The following is a 19,937-nucleotide window of genomic DNA, read 5'->3' on the forward strand; positions in this document are numbered from 1 at the left end:
CACCAGCTTAGTTCAGATGCTCTAGTGGTTCCCTGTTTTACGGGTTGAAGACGTTACATCGTCTAAGTGGGTTGCTAGGCTGCACAGTTCTGATTTAGCGACACAGGTATGGACAGTCCAACAAGCCCACGACATGCCGGAGAGGCTAGACCTGGTGGTCTCGACTTGAGAACGGCCCGCTACGTGTTTGTTCACACCCCGCCGGACCTAAATGAAGTTTTTCTATACCAGATCTACTTTGCTAGTAAACGCGCGTAGCAAGGGCTGGAGGGGGGCTTCGCGTTGCGCCGCCTGGGCTTAAACATTGCCTAAAGTCCCGGTATTGTACTTTCAACATTTTCATTTAGCACTTGGGATTTGTACTTGCCCTATTTATGTGGCGGAAGCTGGAAATTTCTGACCGTGGGTGGCTCACGTTCGCAGTTATGCAGAAGCAAAATTCGCGTCAAGTGCTTTAATTTGCACATTATGATTGGTATATTTGTACACCTTACAAGTAGCAAATTTTCTTATAAAACACTTCATTTATGCTTCTTTGTGGTCTTCGCACAGATTAACTATCGATAATAGAGTGCGTAGTCTATTTTGTGCATAGCATTTGTAGTAGCCGAACCACCAATCACCATTTTTTTTGTGTGCCGACACATTGTGCTGGCGTAAACGTTTAGTAAAAATCTTCTATAAAATACTCTGCTCGACAGAGTGGTCCAACTTTCCCCTACATAACTGAAACTATTTTCAGTCCCATTTTTTGCATGAATATTACCGAATGTTCTTTCGAATTCGAAGGAGTGCTCTGTTTGATCACTCGATGGGGTGCTCTGTTTAATGCTGTGCAATATTACGACGCGTTCCCATTGCTAAAAAAAGCTTTTGACGTATACACAACCCTATACTCGTTCTGGGGAACGAATCTCGTGCCTAACTACTTTTATGTTACTTGATCTCTCAGCTCCCATAGCGTTGGAGCTGGGAGAAAGCCTGCGTTCTTCATAGTTTGAAGTCAGCACCTTTGTTATTATTCATCGATAGTCATCTCCCCTTTTTTCACTTTTAGCAGAGCTGTTAGATATGGCTAAATAGTTTCTAAATGGCAACTTTAATTCTTTTCAGCTGGTAATTGGTAAACTACTCAAGATGAATACAACTGATTTGCTAAAGATTACTTCTTCAATAAAAGCACAGAGGTTCCTATTATGGCTTCAAAAATAATCCATTGCGAATTGCTGCCATTTCCCCTACGAGAGTCAATTTTATCCCCAACAGTGGAGCAACTTCTACGGAGAGACGCTCCGCTTGGCTGGTCTTTTCAATCGTCTGGCCCGAAATATTACCATTAGCGGTGGCTTACATCAAAGGCTGGCCCGTCATTTTGCAACAAATCTCCGGGCATACCAGACAACTGTCAGCTGAATGAATCGCTCGTAACTATAAAAAGATTCGTTCTCCGCGAGCCATGTCACGGCTTCAGCAACACAGCAAGAGATTACTAGAATGCTCTTTGGCGGAGGCAAAGCTCTTGCGAATTCTCACAGATATTCGTCAAGAGCGAAAATCAAAAGGATTATGACACAGTGAAGTTAATACATTGCAATTGAAGGTTCCATATTTCTTCATAATGAAATTAATGTTGGTATAAATTGAGCAACATATAGAAATATTGCAGGTTTACAATCCTGTTAAATGAACATGAAGCACTTCCTAGACACTTGTATGTAAATCACATATTATAATCATGAGAGTGCTCAGGGTGAGACCGAGAGTAAAGGTAAGCACAATCAAACATTTTCGAATCGCTCAACGATACTGAATTGTATTAGGTCTAGTACTTGATAAAACTTATGTATATGCAAGGAATCATCTTTATAAACCACTTTCGATTCTAGATGATGAGGAAGACTTAATGGCTTAGAAGCGATACAGCAGGTTGGTCTAATATTAAAACAGCACTCGCTCTCTGGATTTTGTGCCGACCGGGTGCCCCCGCGATCTCCGACGACAGCGCCGCTCTGGCCGACTGGGTTCACCCTACGCCATCTCCTGACGCGGCCAAGAGCTCTCGACGAGTGTGCCCCGTTCTCGGACTCCTGCGACCGTGTCCATCTTTCCTATCTTCTCCTTTCTTCTGCCACTCGATGTCCTTGCGCCTCGCTCTCTCCTTCCTCTCTCTATATATACCTGTTAAGCATATCCTTTTAATCACTCCTTTACCCCCATCCCTCGTGAGGTACTGTTGAGGTGTCGGACTCTGATGCAAACAGTTACGAGGCTCACGCTTCTATTCTTTTCTCTTTAAGAATCACATAACCATGCAACAAATAACGATGACTTTTTTATTGCGATAGCAATTATATGGACACTCTCGGCGGGATTTCGCCGCAGGCGTCGGCGTGGGCGTAGATGTAATGCACCGTATGTATTCGTATCTATGTATATGAAGATGCAACAAAGAAAAAAAACAGAAAAAACTTTGGCGCACGAATTCGAAGGTCACTGTAAACAAATATATGCCTAGCTGGGAGGAAGCGGCGAAAAATGCGCCCGGTCTGCCCCGGTGGCCTCACTCAAACTGTATTGTACCCCAACAAATACAGTGGTTTTCCACTGTTTTCCTCCGGTTATCACTGGGAAACCGGACAAAAACGGGGCCAATCCACTGAATATGTTCCCGTGGTTTCTCCAGAAATGCTCCCGCGCATCGCTTTTGCCTTGGTGGATGCTCTGCTGGGAGGCCGTTCTCCACAAACCAACATGGCGCTGACCAAGCCGGTGCAGTGAGGATTGCACGAAACGTTCGGACGCGTTGGAGAAAAAGAAATTGTTCTGAGCACCTTCTGGATATGACAAGCGACAAGCAGCAACGAAGGTTATCAACGACAAAAGAGAGTTGTGCGAACGGTTATCGTGTAATGGTTCCTAGCAGTGAACGACACATCGTAATCTCGCGAGTGTTAAATAAACCCGGCGGTTGCTGGTGCGGAGAAAAATGGTAAGTGAGCACTACTTAAATTACCTGTGTTATTTATGTCAAGTAGTGCTAGGATTGGATAACGTTAGGTTAATAAACCAAACATGTGATTTAATTATTTATTTTCCAAATACTGTTAGCCTTCCGGCTGTTACAGGGGTTGGACATACTAAGAATGGCAAACATCAATACATTCAAATCATACAGCAATTTAAACAGCAACACTTGAACTTGGAAATGTTACATGACATACATTGGAAACACTGGCATTGAGGCTGAAGGAAAAACAGTGCAGTCGTAGTAAGCATACAAATAAATTGCATTCAATTAACATGGTAGACCATGCTTACAGAAAAATATCTTTGAGCCCTTCCTCAAATTTTTCCAGTGAATCACAATGAACCAGTGGTAATGGCAAAGCAGTCAACTGACGAATTGTTTTTGGAAAAAATGAATTTGCATAAAGATTAACACGCTGTTGTGGCACTTCGTATGTGTAATCGTTTACACTTTTTAGGTTTCTTCCGCGGAGTGGCTTTAAGTATTTTGTTGTGTTTATGTTTAATTTATTTTTGGCAATAAAAACAAGAACTTCATCCTTGCCAATTGCCGTCATTCAGCTAAAGTGGGCAGTTGAAGAGAGCGTAGCATTTCTGTTACTGACTCAGTCGACGAGTACTTTGAAAGAATAAATCTGGCAGCTCGCCTTTGTACTCTTTCTAGCATATTAACGAGGCCGATTTCCGAGGGATCCCACACAATGCTGGCATATTCCAATGTTGGCCGAATATACGTAAGATATGCTGCTAGCTTAACGGGAGTCGTAGCAACTCTTAATTTTCTTCGCAAGTACCATAGTTTTCTCTCCGCCACCGCACAAACGTTTTCCAACTGGTTCCTCCAATTTAGATTACTGGATATTGTTACACCTAAATATTTTATTTCATTGACGGTAGACAGGCGGGTAGAACATAGAGTGCAATTGGAATAGAAGACACGCTTACTTTTGTTTGTGATCACTATTTCGCTAATTTTAAAAGACGTCAGTGAAAAATCAGCGGAATTCCGGTAATGCGTTGTTTCGACTACGTGTTTTTTTCCCTCAACATAACGCCTGTAAAGCAAAACGGAGAGGTGAGCGAGTTGGTACCGAATCAATATGGCGTAAGTTTAGCGCAAAAAAAGTGAAAACCACAACCACATGTGGTTGTTCACTTTCTTGTACTCGTCTTTTTTTTTCAGCAATAACGCCATAATAACTTCGGTGTGTTGAATCAAGTCGACGTAATATTTGGAGATCTGATTAGATATGCAACAATCTAAAATATTATAGTCTTAGGTTGATTCTGTCAAAAGTTAATATTTGTCATAGGTAAACGGAACTTGTTAAAATATATTTTCGGTCTTGTCAGTACACATAAACGGTAACATCTGTCCGCTTTCCGCATCAATAAACGCCAGGTCGACGTCTACCACTGAGTAAAAATTAATTTGATAGAATAAGTAAGCTGAACTAATAAAACTTGAATAACTAAAATCATTGTGAACTCCTTTTAAATGTAGTGATTTGAGGTAGAGCAATGTAAATGGTACAGGCTTTCAGAACGCATACACCTGCCCATACTTCTCGGAAAGGTATTTTGGTTTGATAAAGTGTATCTGAGTTAAGAATTTAGAAGTATACTAGAATCTTCGCATGGGACGTGGTGCTTTCAGGAAAAGAAAAAGAGGGGCGAAACAAACTGACAATACTAGAGACGAGAAATGCAAAAAAAGAGGAGTTGCTTGGCAGAGCGAGTCGTGCAGCGCTAGACGTTTCTGTGAAAGGGGGGGGGGGTAGTCAAGTTAACCAATATGGCAGCCCGGGTCAACAATTTAAGGCGGAGGCGACACTGTAGTAAGAAAAAAAGAGAAAGGAGAAGGCCCGCTTTTGAAAAACTAGCGGTATTTTCTTTGTTGATGATGGGAGAGATTACTATCCTTGCCCCTACATTTTTTTTTGTTTTTGTTCGTGCTGCCATGGTCTGTGACTGCAGTTTTTTTTTTTGCGGAAGACGGGAGTGCGAATAGTGCTGAGACGTAGTTTTGGCCAGTGAAGAGAAAATGGGAAAAGAAAATTTCTTTATGACTAGGACGCTCGTCGTGACGCTTGCACCTGCTTCACCTTCTGTGGCATCCGAACGTGTGCACAGACCTTTCAGTTAAGTAAGTTGGTCGGCTTTCCCTTATTTGTTTGAAAACACAGTCGGCTTACGTGGCGTAATGCTTGTGCTTTTATAGCTTATCTGTTTTGTCATTTGTAGCAAACTTTTCTTTATTTTGTGCTTGAAGCTGTTCGTCTTGTAGAAATACATGCTGACACAAGAACTACTTTAAAAATATTCACAACGACAAGTATGAAAACAGAGTGGCCAGTACAGATTAAAAAATAAAACAATGTCAACCTATTCCCAAAATTATTTTACAGAAGAAATAAAGCTAGGCTTTCTTTAAAGGCAGGCCACAGCCATGCAAACTGTAAGAGCCCACTATGCTTTAAGTATGACATTGAGCATGTACAAAAACGCAACTGTAATACTCAGAATTTTTAAAAATATATATAAGGAGAGGTTCGTGCCAATGCTTGGCGCCAGCTACTCCTCTTGAACAAAAGTCGACATCGCATATTTTGTATCAAACAAAAGGCTATACACATGTACATAGCAAAACACTTACACAATGAGTTCACGTTCTTCAACATTGAGTGTCCACACCACACATAAATGTGTCCACATCCCATAGAAATGTGTCCACACCACACTGAGTTTGTAAAAACACAAGTAATCACGCCAATTTAAGTGTTCAGACAAAGCATGAAAGTTCAATAAAATGTCTAAGGTGATCTTGTCGCTTAAATACTGAACTGTTTTCAGAAAAGTTTTCCCAAATATATCGTAGTGAAACAAGAAAATACTGTTTTGGAACATACCAGTTAGCAGCGAAGTACGTTTGTTTTTTGTTTAGTACTTTTGAGCTATCTCTGATTCCTCAAGAAAGTGAACGACTGCACGCGCTGCAGTCGCTTGTAGCTTTCCTTTTGGCCATGGACCCAAGATTTTTGCAATTGAAGGAGGTAGCTTATCCAAAAATTGAGTTTTGGAAAAAGGTTCTTTAATGCTATGTCATGATTTTTACAATGCAGAAGAATGGGCTCCACGTCTTCTTGAGCTTCTCCACATGAGCAGGTAGGACTGCCAGTTTCCCTTATTTTATACAGGAAGGCCTTCGTGTAGGCTGTACCAAGTCAAAACCTCTAGATGACTGTTTTTACCAATCGGCTAACCTTTAACGGAATATTAAATTCTATACCGGGATAAATGTTATACAACAGAAAATTTTGCGCACCATTTTCGAACCAGGGGCCGAATTCACAAAGCTTTCTCTTTGGCTACGCATTTTCTTAGCCGAAAATTCTCTTATCTGGAGGGATTACTATAGCGCGGGTATGAATTTAACTTATTCGGCACTTAAGAGGGCAAGGAGGACACACGATAGCCGATGAAACGACAAGGAAAGAAAGAAGTGTGTGCCGATAATATCAAGGAGCACGCAAAGCGTCTAGCATCAAGAGTATACGATGATAGCCAATGATTTGCTGCATCTAAGTTTCAGCTCCGCGAGCGTCTGCTACAGCGCTTACAGGATGCCGCGTACGTTGTAATAGGCGTTTTGGCGGGCTGTGCAAAGCCAAGCACTCGCCTTTCATCAACCACTGTAGCTAAAAACGAAATTGCTCGATGACCTTAAGTCATCGAGCAATCCATGCACTACCTCGCCAAGTACAAGTAAACAACACTCCAGGTGCACCACATAGATGAAACCACACATAAATCGATGCATGCAATGTTTGAAAATGTGCCTCGAATGTCTTCCCTTATTTAACGCGACCAGTTACCTTACATTTCCTTGAAGCTGCGCTGCTACTTAACTATTTCGGTGCAATCTAGCATGGTATTGTGGTGAACGTAAGGGTGTTTTGTACCTATAGTCAAAGGTAGCCTTTGTTACAATATTCTTATTACAAGACACATGAGCGACTTTGGTGTTTGCAGACGAATTGTGCGGAAATAGATAACAGCAGTAATCAAATGAAATTGTGAGCGCAATTTCGCTGGTTCCATGCACCGCAGCATTTTTATAAAGCCGGAATGCGAGAACGTGCATACGTTTACGCTTAGGTATATGTCTACGTAAAATGAGGGAGACTCGTCGGGAGGTGTCTCAGTGCTAATGCTTTTCACAAAACACAGTGCAAATATTTCGTCCAGCGTTGTTTGAGTGCGCAAACAAAGCAAGGGACGCGTATACGAGTCTTGAGGTCGAGAGACGTTATCACACGTGCGAAAAGAATGAAGAGAGAGAGACTCTCGTTTCGGCTTCGCGAAAGCTTGAAATTGATAGATAACAAAGACAATTTTCTGGCCCAGCAGACATCAGGAAAAAAGTGGAGTACGCGTAATATGGGAATGACAGCCACTCAGAAAGCGAGATGAAGTGTGACTGTCCTTAGATGTGAGAATCAATGCTAATTAGGAGAGTTGAGTTAATGAGCCAAAACTTTCCTAGATAACGATAATGGAAGCAAACTGAGCATTCATCTAGTGAAAGTGACACTAGTGACAGTGAACTCATAATAGTGGATTAGCGTTTTCACAGGCCGATATGTATTTTTATTTTTTTATTTATATTTGGCAAACTATGAGAAGGTAGCCTACGTTAGAGCCGGCTATCCCAACGTCATGACAGTAATTTACAAGAATAAATAGCGCACGGTTATACAGTCACACGTGGCGGTTGCTATCTTCTAGTAACCTTGGGCAAACGCATTCAATTTTTTCTATTTTTGACAAAGTTTCACCGGACGTTTTTGCATTTGGCTTCATTCGAAGGAAGGACGATATATCAGCAATTGGGCGAATGCAAGCACTGCTGCAGTGGTCGAGCGGTTACAGCGCTCAACTACAATCTAGGAGGTACTTGGTTCGATTCGCAGAATCACTGAGCACTTTTTTTTTCAAGAGGTTGCCCGGCCTGACATTATGCGTGGTGGCGGGTACTAGTTTTTTGAGAAGTAGGCTTTCGCACTTGCTTCTTTCACTCCCCTTTTGACCCAAAAGCGCGGTACTGTGCTCCTTCAAAAATTAAACAATTCAGGGTTCATAATTTTCTCCTCCATCCTCTCTTATCGCAAAAGTGTCCAGTGCTGAAATACCAATATCATACCTGGTATACTACTTTTCACGTGTTTGAATATTCGACCAGCAATCAGTCTTCACGATGTTTTGAAGAAAATCTACACATGCAGTGAGCTAACTGCTTGCAGCCAAGTTGACTGCCTTTGTAGGGACGTGCTTTCGTGCTAATTTGGTGGGCATCATCAGATGCAGCAACACCAAAGAGCACGGACAGTTAGAGCTGACGCAAACAGAGTGATTAGTTTGTGTCTTCTCTCCGGCTATTTGTCATGCTGCACGCTTCAGTGTAATGTCGCTGTCAATGGTTAAAATGAACTATACCAGTTAATCGAGTTCTGCTGAGAGGGTCCCCTATTGTCCAGAATGGAACAGAACAATGGCAATTTGATTTGTGTGATTAAGAGATACCCTGCTTTTGGTTACTAGAATAAATTTCTAAACTGAAGTTTATTTTTTATTATCAGCAGTTCCAGTGCATATGAAAGGTGCATGGACAAAATTCGTGTATTCAGCTTGACTAGGTTTGTCACCTTAATTGTAATTGCGAACCGGTATCACAGTATGCATAAATATCACACACATATACAACCACGGGTGATAGCTTGCTTATTCTGATTAAAATTGAAAGGTTGAAATCGACATATTCAACCAACGAAATGTGTACGGGATATGCCATCTGAGTAGCTATGCTCTAAACTAATCTTCGCAGGTTCGTTCCATTTTACCCCATTTCTTGCCCATGACTGTAGGTTGGTAAATAAAACAACTTCTTCGAACACACATATTCTGCGTAAGGTTACATTTATTTTTTTGCAGTACAAAACAAATTGAAATGTATAATGGCTCAAAAGAGAAATAACTAGAAACAAATTCAGCCAAATCATTACCGAACTTACTCACCAATGATAAACGGATTCTCATTTAAACGATACATACATACATACATACATACATACATACATACATACATACATACATACATACATACATACATACATACATACATACATACATACATACATACATACATACATACATACATACATACATACATACATACATACATACATACATACATACATACATACATACATACATACATACATACATACATACATACATACATACATACATACACTCAGGTGTAAATATTAAAATGAATGGCTATAAAACAACAATTCTACTACACTCATTTTGAAAATACTACAGAAAGTAACTTACGAGAAAAATCCACCGGCACTGTTATGTCTGAACACGGTGTTTCTCGAAGCATCTCGCAAAAGCTTGATGCATAGTTTTCCGCTGCTGCCCAGTGACAAGCAGTTTTTATAAAAAACACAAGAATAAAGCCCTTGACAATGTCATGCTAAAGAAAAGGGCTGTGCATCAATATTTTGTACATGTCTGCAATATCACTCTATTTACATAGCTTGGCTCATTCACAACCCACTAACAAAGCATGATAGAACACTTGGGCTGCAAGTTGGCACCGCGCGAGTAAATTCTAGACAATACATGAATAATACAATTATAAGCTACTAAGCTCCTTGGTGCAAACAGTGTTTATATTGACAGCTATAGGTGCCATTTCGTTTCCCCAAAACACTTCTCAAAAGTAGAATCAACTTTATTTAGCTAAAAGTTTCTATTCTGGCGCGTCGTGTTGGCTCAACGGTGGAAGGGACTCTTTCGGCCAAGAAAACAAAGACCAATAATTTTTCCAGTTTGTGAATTCACCCTGTGCTAACATTGAGGCAGCTGGTAGGAGTGCTTTTGGAGAGAGGAAAACACCACATTCCCACCAGTTGTGGCCTTGGGTAGCTACTTCACTTGGACAAAAATGATGAAAAACACTCCTCAAGAAGACTTCAAAGTTTGCACATCAACACAGTTCCCATACAGCTGTCTATTAGTCTGCTTGAAAAGTATTGAGTTTACTGGTGGGCAAAGACTGTACACTATGTGAGGTGATGCTCCAGTGCACTGCATGTATGTCTTGCTGCTGGCTTCAACTGCGATGTTGCTCAGCACATATGTGTAAAATAACAACTAATACTATGCCACTGCAAAGTAATTATGTGTCATTTGCATGAAACAGGGACCACAATAAAAGAACATAACAGCATTTGCCTTCACAAAGTTGAAAAATGTAAATAAATTTCCACAGAGTTTTCACAGTTCATCTGAGGATAGTAATATTGGTTGTAAACACATTTTTACTGCCACTAACAAACTATTTTAAGATGCCAGATTCAATATTAGAATATACCAGCACATTTGTAGGGCTAAACAATTGTACAGGCACCTAAAAAAACACAAGTGAATGCATGCTATAGCTACATATAAAAATAAATACTTTTATTTGTAGTCTGAGTAGAGCTGCATAGATGATAAGTCACTTGAATTACATTATGAACAAACCTATCAGAGCAACGTATACATTTAAAAAGTTACACTTACACAGTAGATAAGTAGATTGTTGAAGGACGAACAAGCATTGGGATAATACCCAAGCACTAAAATCTACTGTTAAGATATACTAGGAGTAGTGATGATCCTCTTCCTTCCAAATAAAATAATCTACATAGATTCACTTCCCAAAGCTTATACACTCATGGCATCATTGGTGCTATACAAATGAGTGTACACTGAAGGATTACATCGACTAAGTACATGATTACTGCATTCATGGCTTTACTGCTTGTACTACAAAGAATGCAAACACAGTTAGTTACCATTGGCGACCATGGATGCTGTGATTTCTGGCATGTAAATGTAGAGGCACGCACGCACTTAACACACATGTTAAAAAGTTCAGCTCAAAAATATTTGCCCACTAACATTATAGCAGCCTTCAAATTAGTGTCATAGTTTGGTATCTTCCATGCAATATTTAAATAATTTCAAATGCAAGCAAATGAACTGTTGAATAATGCACTGCTAAGAAGTTAAGCAGCAGCTGCTCCTGACACCACAATGTGCTCTTTCTGCTGTTGTAAACTTTGAGCAGAACAGTCACTGGCAGTCCCTTTATACTTGTTGGTCTTCTGTGCTCTGTTCTTGATACACTGTACATGACAGTGGAGCACCGAACCCCTTGTTACTGCTGGAACTTAGAAAAATACAGATCATCGTTACAACCATGCTACATGCAAGAGTGTATAGTTGTCAATTATGTGCTTATATTTACAGGTATTGTATTTTCAGAAGCCAATGACAAGCCTTAACACACACACCCACAAACAGTGAAGACTGAAAATATATTTAATATGATACAGAGCAAAACTACAATGTTATAGATGAAGCCATTAAACTTCTGACAGGCATAAAAAGCCAATAGAGTTTCTTCTATTTCGACTTTACACTAGGTGCGAGAAGTAGACCACAAATAAGTTCACTAAGAAACACAAGTTAGACTGCATTACAACACAACAGCCAATGTTCATAACTTTAAGGCTGTCTAACATAGCCAGCTCACCATACCGCAAATAGGAGCAAATGGGCAGTCTAGAAGACACAAAGAACTTGTGGATGAGTGCTTGTTGCTGACATCTATTATTCTAAATGAAGAAAACCTTTCAGAAATGCACTTCATCAGGGGAAATAATCATACGCAACAAACACAACGGGCTCCTACAGGTGCCAACAACACTCACCATTATTGTTGATACCAGTGTCTTGCCGGATGGATATGCTGCGTCCTGCACAAAACACCAAAGGAGCGCTCCATGACTTGGATTGCATGCGTGCTAGCTGCATCGCTCTGCTGCTGAAATAGGCTAGCCACAGACAGAGAAATGAGAAGCCATGGCTTTGAAACACACTGAACGTCACCTTTAGAGATCAACAATGCATTCTTAGGTCAGGTACAATTTGTAGAAAAATATATATCACTATGCAATCGTGGTGAACATGTTCGGCTGAAACACAAGCAACAGCACTGAGAGAGAAAAAGCTACATTAGGTAAAAGATGCAGTTACTGGCCCTATGTCATCTGAGGCTTCTTCAATAGGTCTTTCTCCTTGCAAGTTGTGAACAGCCAGGCAATTTTCACCCACTTGCTCTTTCCACAAGCTCGAGAGCTCAAGCTCGAGAGTTCAGTCACAACCTCGAGAGCTCAATAAGGAATCAAAGTATTTGTGCTCGTTTCAAAGCACAAGCTTTTGTGTCTCAGATTATTGAAGTTTCATTTAAAGCTGCAGGCTTTCAGCTTTCAACATTCTCAATTATCTTGTAATTTAGTTCTATAAATGTTGAATAAGAATTATGTGTAAGAATATTACAGGTATCCACTGAAAGCAACCATGCTTGGGTTTTGAATTTGTGCACAGTAAGTGGTGTTCACGTAATCGTATGTATTAAAGAAAAACTAACCTTGCAGCCAGCCGTTAGGCTGTTTTGTGCCCTCGAAGCTCCCAAGCAGATCGCAGTCCTTCCAGATGAGGCTGCCATGCATGCTTCCACGCCACATCCGCTGAATAATAACAGTCCCAGCAGTGACATAGGCTTGCACAGTTAGGCAGAACGTGTCCTTTCTATATTTGTACAGGTGCTCCAAGTAATGATGAGGATTGATGTGCCAGAATGTGCAACCGATGCATCACAGGACCTTAACAAACCAATCTCTGCGATCTGTGAAGAGGCAAAAACGAGATATTTTAAAACAATCATTAAAAGCACTCACTTCTAATACCTATTTGAGGAAGCTATCACTTCGTTAAAGTGACCAAAATCTGCTATAATCACTTTGAAATAAACTGAAGCCTCATGTAAAATTTACGTACCGCAATATATATGTCCTACTGAAGTATAGTACTACCACAGTGGTAATCCTATACAGAACTAATTTTCCAAAATAACATAAATTTTTCAAGTGCAACCTGGCTCCTGAAAAATAAATTCACATTAACTTTCCAACTATCAAACGTGGTCAATCGACAGGCCCAACCTCATAATCAAACAAGAGCTCACTTGTATCAAATCACAAAAAACTTTTTATGTATTTGCTCCATAATATATGTATGTATATAACAGTAGTAGTAGATTTTTCATGCTGCAACTTACCATGGAGAAACTTTACATCTGATGGGCTTAAAAACTTGCACACGTTATAGAACTGCGTGAATTGTAGTACCGGTGAAATTTAGTTCTGCAAGGTGAACTCACCGATGGCAGCATTTAGTAGCCGTCGGTGTCATGAGGAACCAAGTACGGCCAACAGGCAAAGGGCATCTGCAGACTGGAAGCTGCCAATGACAGCAATAAAGGGCTGGCCAGGCGTGCACGTCCATTGATAAAGTGTAAGAACTGGCCATGACCGGCTGTTGTCAAGGCTCTAGTGCCGTGCAAAACGATGGCCAGACGAACTCGTAAACCTGTAGTTAGGCGATATTGGCCTACAACTTCATCCAAAGCAAGGCACCGGTGAAATCTTTGCTTTTTCTGGGGGTCGGAGGGAAGGTTGACGTTCACGGGCTCTCGCTGCCACATAGAACTCTCAAGTTGTTACCGAAGAACAGTCTAGGCGCGCTTCCAAAGTAACACGATCCACAACAGAATTTAGTATCTCGCAGCTTTGGTTGATCACATCACAGCGCTAGGTCTGGGGGCCGGAGGGAAGCTTGACGTTCACGGGCTCTCGCTGCCACATAGAACTCTCAAGTTGTTACCGAAGAACTGTCTAGGTGCGCTTCCAAAGTAACACGATCCACAACAGAATGTAGCATCTCGCAGTTTTGGTTGATCACATCACAGCGCTAGGACTATGGTTATCACAAAAAGGAGAAGTGACGACTTAACAAACAAAAGCGCCAAGCTGCACCACCACAACTTCGCAGGGCAAAACAGTTATCAACGCTGTCTTTCAATTTTCGGTCACACAAGCACAGCTTGTTCACAAGTCTTGGAACGTCAACACAGCACCACTGTTCACAACGAACATCGTTTCACTCCCGAACAGTACATTGCTCTCAAGTAAATAGAAGCGTACGGGCTAACTGGTGGCGAAGCAAGAACCGAGCGCGTAGTTCATGCGTTTCCGTACGTGCTTGGGGTCACTCAAGTAACGTGTCAAAACGCTGTCAATCCGAAATGTTGCACAGCTACCAACTGAGAGACTGGAAAGTCAAGCGAACGAACTGTTACCGGCACACAAACACACATTGCAGGCTTCCCGAGTGCTAGTTGCCGTCGATACATCGACGCCGATCCCCGCTTGATAACCACACCGACGCACAGGCTTCGCTGCGCTTCACCGAACACCATTGCACTGCCACAGCTTTCCGCACTGCTTACACGCACCCAAAGAGCTGCTGTAATCACAACATATCCGGTCAAACGCTGAAGTAACTCGTGCGAGAAGCGTTTGCTGAAAGTCGCACCGACCGATACGCTGTTTAAGACGCCATGTTGTTTTCGACAACTGCGCAGCACATAAGACGATAAGAGAGCTCTTAGAAAGTACTTGAACTATTTTGACGGCGTGAAAAAATTTGCTCTTATGTGCGAGAGGGGTGATATGACGAACACGACAGGCGTGCCAGATGAAAGAAGTGTTTTGGCAACGTCATGGATTGAGCTGATGTAGAGGGTATTGCTTCACAACCAATCACAAGCTGTGTCCGTAGGCCAAGCCGCCGTCTGCTCGCGTTTGTCGTCTGCTTCGATCAGAGCATGCGATAGGACATTCGCCTTCGCAAAGCTATTATTCTCAGGTGAAGTGGTCGCTGCGTCGCACAAAATACATGTCAGTGGCTCGCTCTACCTTTGAATGATGTTCGTGCGCCAAGTTAAATGACTGGTAATTGACACAGGGATGAATTCAGCCAAGGTTTGCTCCAGAATCGTGAGGGTTTGCATATTTTCGGTGTCATACAAAGTTACTAGGGTCATTTCATTCCGATTGCTTGCCATAATATCACGGTCCATATCGGTGTCTGAACAGTGAAGGTGAAGATGCATGATTTGTTTGTAGTTCCATGCGTAATCACGCGCCCCCCAATACGCTTTGGTTTACAAAGTACGCTTTGTTCCAGATCGTCCCAAAGTGTATCGACAGCTGTATTTCAGAGATCGCAACCATTGGACAGTTAGAGCCAATGAAAGTACACTAGAGCACAAACTTTAGGAACCACTCACTGAAAACTTCCTCTCATTTTTATTTCCAATAGCGTGCAAAGAATGTGCTCCCATTAACCTCTTTGGTGGTAATTTCCACCAATGAGGCAAGGATCTCGAGTCGCACTTTTAATTGGATGAGATGGGGTGCAACACAACAACATAACAAATAAGGTTGATCCTATGTCATGTCGCGTTCGAATGCACCGACCATTCACGTATCACATTGGTTTTCATCCAACCACAAATCTTTACATGCGTAGTTTTATGCCATTGACGCCCAATAGAATTCTTCAATTACTGCGACTTCAAATTTATTGGACGATGGTGGTTGTCAACACCACCACTGCGTACAAGGGAAACAACACGCGAAGCTCAAAGCGCCGAAAGAAATAAAAACGCACCAGCAGTCATCAAGCAGCCCTTAATGGGCGTGAAATAACTCAAAACCAGCCAGGGCACCAAAGTATACCGCCGCGGCAGCAGGTTCTAAGTAGCTACATTATTCCTAAGAGTGGTCCGGACCACTCTTGGGATTTTTTCTCAGCCATGCTGTTTTTACGCACAATTTCGCTTCGTGAATCCACTTACGAGCACTTTTCAGTGACGTAAGCAAATATAGCAACTGCATCACCATCGCTGACATGTTCCCGGGCAGCCACAGCGCGCTTTATTTGCAGCGGCCGATGTGACAACTATGGCCTCTTACGACGTTTTTTCGTTTCGTGAATCGACTTACGCAACAAAATTTCTCTTGCGCAAAAATGTTTTCGTAAGTGAGTTTTGTGAATCCGGGCCCAGGTTTTTTTAGACAGTTGACAGCTCAGCTTATTTGTTAGACACCTTGCATCGCTCATCAATAGAGGTAGCAGTGATATATTATTTTCTTGACGTGCTGCGTGTGCAACGTGGTCAGCTATGTCGTTTCCTGCGATGCCACAGTGGCTTGGCACCCACTGAAACGTTATGGTGTGGTTTAAATATTTTTCTATAGCGCGCGTCCTCTGTATTTCATATGCGAGCTCACTAGCTTTGTTGCCCAATCTGATTCCTTTTAAAAAAACTAATGAGGGCTGTGAGTCACTGATAACTACCCATCGAAGTGAACCTGGCTTTAAACATATGAAGCGCAAATCACAGAGTATTGCCAAAACTTCTGCCGTTGTGAATGACGAGAAATGGCTGAGCTTGAAAGCTTTTCTCGCTTGGTATGCAGGTACAAAGAATGCCGACGTAGAGCTTTGATTCAGACGTGATCTGTCGGTGTACACGTGAATATAGTGTTCAAATTTGGTATAAGGGTGTGTTAAAGTTAATTTCTTCATTACAATTATGGGCATACCAATCTTACAATGTAATCCGGGAATCGAAGTTGTAATATCTGGGATAGAGAGTGCCATGGTGGGTGAGATTCACATGGAGGCCAGTATTCGTGCGTAGGCAGTAAACTCTTGAATTTTACGATAGTTTTATGTATTCTTGCAGCTGATCTCTCCTGAACAGCTCGGTATAGGGGATGGTTAGCGTGTTGAGTTGCCAACCGAAGATAACGCCGGCAAGTTTCCGTAAATCTCATAGCATGGAAAGCCGGTTGACGACACTCCGCAGTTACCAAAGCAATGGCAGACGGTCGCGGTACACCGAGACATATACGAAGTCTTCTGGCCAACAATCTTTGAATCCTCTCCTCAAAGTTACGTGATATACGTAAAACCAGGGCAGAGTAAGCTATTTTTTGACGAATGATCGATGAATGTACACGCAATAAGGAAGAACTTTAACTACCCCATCTCACTCCGGTAAGTCAATGTAATATATTGATTAGAGAGTTGACTTTGTCCTCTAATGATTTCATCTGTGGAGCCCAATACAGACGTCTGTCTAAAATAACTCCTAAAAATTTGTGCTGTTGCACAAGTTGTTAGCGCTGAGAGTCTATCTGAAGTTTGAATTTCTTAAGGCATTTCCTTGTGAATGGAAGTACAGATGTTTTCTCATGAGAAAGAATCATGCCTCTGCTCATAAAAAAGTCATTGATTATTGCCAGCCCATCTTGAAATTTTTTATGAACTGCTTGAATGCTCGTGTCTGATGTCCAGATGCACAGATCTTCTGCATATATGGAATATTTCAAATTAGTAGGTAAGATTTAGGATATTTCAGCCATAATGCAAATAAATAAAATGGGCTTAGTACGCTACCCTGTGGGACTCCTTGACTAACTTCATGCTCTTTACTTTTACCATCAGCCGTGTCAATGAAGATTTTTCTGTCTCTTAAGGATCCTGCAATCCATCTTAGTGTACTGCCTACTATTCCCAACTGAATTAAACCGTGTAGTACATGAGCGTGGCTGGTTGTGTCAAATGCTTGCTTTATATCTAGAAATACTGCAACGACGATTCTTCCAAAGCTTCTCTCATGATCTACATAAGTTATAATGTGTAGAATGGCATCGTAGTGCAGCGGTGATTACGAAAGCCTGCCATATTTTCTGGAAGCACGTTCGTACATTCCACCCAAATAATGAAGTCTAGCGTCTATCATCTTTTCCATAAGTTTACAAAGACAGCTAGTCACACTGACAGGACGGAAAGAATCTATGGATAAAGGCGTTTTTCCGGGTTTGAGAAATGGGACCACTCTTGCAACTTTCCAGGAGGGTGGAAGGCACTTTGTTGTCCATGCATCATTAAATATATTCAAGAAAGTATATGTGGCCACAGGACCCAGATTTTTTAATGCTGCATATGTTATCCTATCAGGACCAGCTGCCATCCTCTGTCGGCACGCCGCAAGAGCATTACCTAATTCTTGCAGTGAAAATGGATGATCTAGGTCATCATGATATCTATTGAGAGAAAAAGTAATCAATGCTTTATTATCCCCAACATACGTAATGTGTTCAGGCGTGTGCCCGGCTGCACTTGGTCTTGTACTATGCTGACAAATTTCGTCCGCAACGGTCGTTACCGGTACATTTTTCACTAAAGCTAAGGCTTTAAATGGTTATTGATGTGTTACTGGCCCACTTAAAGAGCGTAGAACATTCCATAATTTTGACTCGGATGTAAGTGACGTTAACGAAGTGCAGAATTCCCGCCAGCGCTTTGTGCCTGGTCTATCCAGTTGTCGTGTCATGCGATCATGCATTTTTTGACAGTCGCGGTAATCTTCAAGTAAACCCGTGCGTCTGTATTTTCTTTCAGCTCTGCGGCGTATCGCAATAAGTATTTCGTATTCAGCGTCTACTCCAGCGTAACCTTCAGAAATTTTAATGAACTTGGAACACTGTTGTAATTTGTTTTCTGCGAGCGATACTATAAGCCGTCAGTGTGAGTAACAGTATCATCTTGGTGTGATATATGATAACGAAATACTTGCCAGTTTGTTATCTTTGCTGAGAGCCTATATTTAGGAAAGTGTAGTTTTAGACGCTGTATTCGATAGGTAAATGATCACTACCCCTTGCTTCAATGTCCGTTCACCAGGATGCCCCAGATGCAATATCATGCGAGCAGAGCGTGAGGTCTAGGCAACTCGAGTAATTGAAACCTCGTAGGAACGTCACTGAACCGTCATTTACCAAGCACAATGAGCTCTCCTGAATTGATTTTTGTAGGTCCTTTCTGCGACGATCGCAGCAGGCACTTCCCCACATCGCATTGTGAGCACTGAAATCTCCGCAATATATCACAGTTTTCGTGTACGCCTGGAAAAGTGCTGTCAATGCAGAAAGCGAGATATTTGTGGAAGGCTGGAGATAAACGCTGATTACTGTTATATTTACGTGAGCAAATCAAATCTCATATGCTACATATTCTGGATAATCAGATGATGTAGCATTCTACTGTACTGATGGCAGATCGTTTCTCACACATATCATCGCTCTGCTCGGTCCTGTAGATCTAGAGGACATATACATAAAGTAGTTCGATAACCGAAAAGTAGTGTCTACCCCGGCGTCTGTAATACATAACACTAGAAAAGAGCTCTGAGCCACAAATTTTCTGAAGTCTGCACACTTAGGGCGAATACTATTGGCATTCCATTAAAAGATCGCGACATTTTGATAACAATTATTCATGTCTTGTTTGCGCAGTGACTGCTGTGGCTAATTGTAACTCTACCTGTTCGATCGACGAGATGACTTTGACCTCAGGAAGATTGTTAGCCTGTGGGATCACGGCTAGTATGGCTTTTAAAGCCGAGAATAACATTGGTATGACAAGATGAGCTATCGACACAGTGGAGTTTTCAGGTTGCGTTACACTTACTAGACGTGATGTTCTCGTGCTTTTGCGGATGTTATCCACGTTGTTACTTTTCTCGTGAGGTCCCTCCTGAGACTCTTGTCGAGCTTGCTGCTGGCTTGTAGATGTCCCCGCACTTTTCCCTTGCTTTCGCTGTCCTCTTGTAGCTTGCGCGTACGTCCTTAGAAGGTCCTGGCGTTTAGGTGCTTGCGGTCGAGGAGGCCTGCAGGGTTCATGGTGTTCATGTTGGGCTCAGGCGCGTCATGCTGTTGCGTGCGACCGTAGATGATGTCACGTTGATATTGAAGAAAAGCCACTTTGTTCTGCGGGCATCCAGAGAACGAAGCAGCATCAGAATTATTATT

Source organism: Rhipicephalus microplus, chromosome 6 (assembly GCF_043290135.1).
Source record: "Rhipicephalus microplus isolate Deutch F79 chromosome 6, USDA_Rmic, whole genome shotgun sequence".
In the NCBI taxonomy this organism is placed as follows: Eukaryota; Metazoa; Arthropoda; class Arachnida; order Ixodida; family Ixodidae; genus Rhipicephalus; species Rhipicephalus microplus.